Below are 6,000 nucleotides of genomic sequence, written 5' to 3'. Positions count from 1 at the left end.
ACTGCCGGCCCGATGTTTATTTTTTTGTTTTTAAAATATATCACACCGATATTTTCAATAATTTTGACGGTCGATTTCGTCTCAAATGTGACGAAACCGTAACTGAAACAAAAAAATAGATACAAAAATAAGGTTTCGCAACAATGGCGATGGCTCATTAACATAAAACTTGGAGGTGTGTGTATTTTCGCAGCGCACTTGTCACGTTAATTGCAACTATTTCCTGACATGGCTTCAAAACAATCGTCAATGTTGCCAAAAAAGGAAGCTTGCATAATAGGCTTCTCCTTCAAATTTATGAAGCAAATTTGGCTGCGTGCTGGTCATGGTGCGAAAATAAGGGGGTGTTTACATGAATCCGGAATGACTTTCAATCCCGATCGAAGCGTGATGTCAATCCGTGTTTACATGAAACTAATTGTTGTTTTTCTTCGCAATCATTTTAACCCATTTAGCCTCTTTATTTACTTACGAGCTTCAATTTGCCAGAAGACAATACCCATGGCACATGCGTGCTCCGTCATTAATCACAATATCATTCCAGAATGAAACTCAATTCGCGTTTACATGAGATAAAAAGTAAATTTCGATCCGGAATGAAATTTCGATCCGGAATGAAACTAGGAATGAACTCGATCCGGATCGAGTTGTGACTCATTCCGGATTCATGTAAACATGCAATAGGATTTCTTTTAAAGTGGAATGAATTCATTCCGGATCGAAACTCATTCCGGATTCATGTAAACACCCCCTAACTCATACTACAAGTGCATACACGAGAAGATCACAAACCCTTTGGATAGACCTGAATGGTCCAAAATTATTTTTGTTTCGGTGACGTGTCCGAACACACCAAAGAACTCTGCCAGTTCAACTGCGCTGGTCTAAAAGAAAAGAGAAAAATATGAGATCAAATGAGAGAGAGATACTCATAGTAAATCAACACACGACTGCTGAAAAATTCGATTAATTTTTCATATTGACAAGACAATAATGACATGACTTGTGTACAACACATCTAAATGAATCATGAAAACAAATCTAAGTATTTTTGAAATGAACCTTTTCAAAACAAAATCGCTCAACATTTGATAGAAAACTGCACGTGTAGCTGCCTATCTGGAAAGCATTAATAAATACTCACATTTAGAGGAAGACTTCCAACAAAAATTCTGTTTGGAAACTTCTTTCCATACAGGTACGTCTGTATTTCAGCCTATAATCAAGAAACTTTCATTGAATGAAACACAAAACACCTGCAAAGCTTTACAGCACATTCGGATATTCACACTTTAGTAGCCACATGGGGTGGTAATTTGCGAAAACAAAACGCAATCAAACATCTACAATGCAAAATTACATACAAACAAAATGTAACTATACCGCTTTATGAGTAATGGTATAATGCAAAATCACAGCAAGAAAAAACATTTCACAGCGAACAGCCTTTCAGAAAAATGCTGTCTTTTGTTATGCAAATTGCATCTGGTCTACTTACCATTTTCGGGAGGTTAACCTTTTGTAATTCAACTACCTTTTAAACGCTAGAAATAAACAAATACTTTGTTTATTACGATACAATAATTGTTGTGCTGATTTGTAACAACAGTTTTGCTTTACATTGCTTTTCTTGAGCAAACTAATCACTTGAAATATTCTCTTTGCATTATTAAAACGGAACATTCAATGACTAATTGTAGCAACAACTCAATGAAAAATTATAAATTTGTCAATAGTCACTCCTTTGGGAATAGAATTGAACAATCCCACGCTATGCATTGACCCATAGAACTTTTTCATGCATTAAAAGATAAATCAAAACTCACCAAATCTACTACTCGCTTCCGAAGGAGCTCCTTACTTACACAAGATCTTCTATCTACTAACTACGACGGTTGACTTGTCAAATGTCCGTCAAAAGACTCGAAACTAACCACTCTACGCACGTTGCACCTGAATAGTAATGATGCATAACTTGCACAGGATTGGTTTATTTGCAGAGAACATTTTACATTCGAAAACAGCCAATTAAAAAGCAAGAAGTTCGTTTTGCCTCCAGTCTTATGGTAAGAGCTATCAAGACCACACCAACGAGTTGTTGAAAGTTTAAAAATATGATACGTCCAGCATTTTGATAATGCATTTTGAGAAAAGTTTGCATGTGGCCTTTTGTAATATCATTTTGCTCAAATTCATACTTGCGAAAAGTTTGATAGTCAATATCAGGTTTTGTACAAGACAGTGTGGCGGATGTAATATTTGGTGTCTGTTGAGCTAGTGTATTCAAAATTACCAATGATATTATAAAATCTACCATAATAAAAACATAGCGCTGATAGAGGTACTACTACTATTTATTTATGTAAATTTTCTTATCACAACATATTCGAGAGTATAAATTTCACATTGAGGTGTGATTAGTGATGTCTGTGTCACCGAGTTTAATGACAGGTACTTGAAAATTAATCTTTGCGAAGGAAAATACTTCAATTGAACATGTGGTCGTTTCATTTTTTTCGCATCTCATCATTGATTATTTTTTCATTCATCCAAAAGTTAAAAGCAATAGAAGAAAGGAAAAAGCACCTTTCATGAGTATATCGATGTTCACAGGTCATAAAAATTTGGTAAAGGAACATTTAAGATTAGATTATAAAAGGATTTCCTGTTTTGTTCGAACGATGACTACCACAAGAATATGATTGCAAATTTGAAATTTACTTTTTCTTTTCAATACAACAATATTTGTTGTTAGAATTCTATATCATAACAAGAACATCAAATAGTATGCAATGTTAAATTACGCCTGTTAAACGTCGATAAGCAGCTTTCAAAAAATTAGTGATAACATATAATAAATGTTTTTAAATGTTATTTGTTTTGTTATTTTTCACGATGGGCACCTGCAAGGTCAATAGAATTTGAAACCATAGACTCTTGAGTGAGCTTATCAGTTATATTTATGTTATCACCAAGCGCTCAGGTAGCACTTTACAGCCGCTCTTCACGAAGTAAAACTTGACGCCATTTTCTTCAAATGGGAAATCCGCAAATGGTTTCTTTAAAAATACTACGTACTTAAGTTGAAGAGGAAATATTACATGAATGTAATATAACTAAAGTTTTATATTGCTCAATGGTTTATTCTTTCTTTCAAAAATCACGTGAAATATTAACACAAATTTTGGGGAAAAGTTTTTTAACTAGAATCACACAAGATGCAAATTTACTTTCACTTGTTTCAGAAATTGATACAATTAGTTGGAGTATCCTAAAAATGAGTTCGTTTAGGACCGCCTCGCTCTACGTCGAAGGTCAAAATAGATGAAAAAACGTATTGAGAACAAAAAGATAAAATTTGTCCTCAGTATTGAGGTGGCATGATTCAATAATATAAATATACATAAATGTGTAGTAAATTGGTCGGTGACGAATGTTTGGAGAATGTGGTCAAGCGGCTTAGTTCACGTCACGCATTATTACAAATACGTATCCACTTTTCTACATCTTAAAGTTCAGTCATTGATACAGTAAAGATCTAAAGATCATTGACAAATGATCAAGATTTAAAAATTTGCATTTGCTACAGGGTGCAACGCAAGCACACTACAAGCATCTCATCATGAGAATTGATGAGTACATGCTTGGTAAAAAGACATGAAATAGCTATCAACAGTATGACATGATCCTATGGCATGATAAAATATCAAACGCTCCTCTCCTGAAATTTTTTCAAGAGGTATATAAAAAAGTAACGAGGCTACATACCTAAAATCTCCACACTAAGACTCTATGGATCAAACAAACGCGAGTACGACTACGAGAACGAGTACGAAGTTTAACCGTGTAAGGGAATGGCACGAGGAAGTTTGTTGTCGTTGTTGCAAAATTTTGCTTTAGTTGTAAACAACAGAACGAGCCTTTTCATTGTGTAAAACACCGACGTTTGCGAAGCAGCTACGGCTCTATTTGTCAATAATAATATCAAAGAATCGATAATACTGCTTTTGCGAGAATACAGGATTCTTTAGAACTGAAAAATCTTCACTATTTTAAGTTTTATGTACGATATATTTGTGCTATTTTATTGTTTGTTTACCTTTCACTTTGCGTACGAAATACATGAAAGTTTTGCAGGTCATATTTTCCTTTTTAATCTACATCTGCGCTCAAAAAGGGTTCTAATTAAAGCCTGGATGCTCGAAAATAGTACTGCAAACTAATTTCTTACAGAATGAAGAAATATACCTACTTTCTTTGCTTAAAAAGACATCGTAGTCGCGACTACGAATTTTTTACAAAACATCGTACTCAGATTGATGACGGCTACGTGTTTTTGTTGTCGCAACAATGTTTTCGCGCCAAAATGACGTAAATCGTACTCGTAGCATTGAGTTCTATAAGACCTATAGAACTCAATGAGGTCTATAGAACGCATTGAGGTCTTATAGAACTCAATGATCTATACGCTGATGAACCAATGGCCGAACAAGCATGGTATGAAGACTACGTGGAAAAGTCAAATGAACATAAAAAGCAACTTGAAATGCTACAAAAAAGACTTGATCACACAGTTGAGTTGAGTTCTTGGTGAGTAATAAAATTTCTAATTTCAATTCAACTTATGAAATGTATTTCAATTCAGGTTTCAAGTTATGAAATATAGACATAAACGTGCAATTTTCTATTCAAGATTACCATCGCTTTTTTTATTTACTTTTGGGTAAAAAATTGTTAAAAGATGCTCGATTACAATTCTTTAATGTGATTTTCTTTATTGATCAGGTTCAAGTGTGGTTTTTGTCAAGTTACACTTCTTCAGAATCCTCTAGAGAATATGACGTTTTTATAAAATTTGTTAAAATAGTTTTAATAAAGCCGGGATGTTGGAAAGTAACAGAGTGTCATCTACATATCTTCTATTTTATTGTGCCGGAATCAATTAAATCGGAAATGACAGATTTTTTTAAATTCAGTTAAGGCCGAAACACACTGTGCAGTCGCTTTAGTCGCGCGACTAAAACTACAAAATTGCGCGGTCACTAAGTTAGTAATTTTAGTCGCAAGTCTAGCAGCTTTGGAAGTTTAGCATGTTGAACTTTTGACCTTGGTCGTCTCAGTCGCTTTCATGTGATTGATTGTTTCCTAGCTCAAAATGTCAATTTATGAAGTTTACGTGAACAAAGATGGCTGGTTAAGAAGAAGCGCTAATAAATTCTTTTCACAACTTTTCCTGTATTATTTGATCTTGCAGACAAAAATTTTAAAAATGAGCCGATGAGAGTGAATGCGCGGTATCAAATTCTAGACGATCTGAGAGCTGTTGGGTTTACAGGAACAGGTAAGGAGCAATTTATTTATCTTTGATATTTCTTCAGTGATACCGCGATAAGAAATGTTGTCTGTTGAAATTAGGATTGTTTGACATATTGAGCATATTGTTTTATCAATTTTATCGGTTGAGGAGCTCAAGGCCAAAATGAAAAACCTTAGAGATGTATACATCAGATACAAAAAGAAAAACTTCTTAATGTGATTGCTTGTCTTTCAGCATGTCCAACTGCTTGCCTCATTTGAGTATCTTGCCTACGAAGAGATGGACCAACCAAAGCCAGCAGCTCATCAAATATTTGAGGGCTCATGCGAAAATACAGATTAAACTGCTCCTCATCGGTTCTTAGTTCTTGAACCAAGTGCAGAAAATCTCCTTGTACTCTCCTTTGCCTGTTTATTGACGAGCCCATAATCTTTTCATTTTATTATTTTTCCCGTTTTTCAACCTCTTCCAGCTCGTACAATATGCAAACAGATGCTAGTAACTTAGCCTGATGACTAGACGCCATGTTGATAGTCACAATGTGGTCGCCATGCTCATTTTTGCATGTGTGTTTCTGACGTTCAAGCGACTAACGCGCGCATCAATTCGCTTTAGTCCCGCGACCAAAGCGACTGCACAGTGCGTTTCAGTGTGTTGTAGAATTATGTTAGCGAGTATGGGGC

This window comes from Xenia sp. Carnegie-2017, unplaced genomic scaffold (genome assembly GCF_021976095.1).
Source record: "Xenia sp. Carnegie-2017 unplaced genomic scaffold, XeniaSp_v1 HiC_scaffold_6, whole genome shotgun sequence".
Classification (NCBI taxonomy): domain Eukaryota; kingdom Metazoa; phylum Cnidaria; class Anthozoa; order Malacalcyonacea; family Xeniidae; genus Xenia; species Xenia sp. Carnegie-2017.
Note: the sequence above shows the minus strand (reverse complement) of the source record.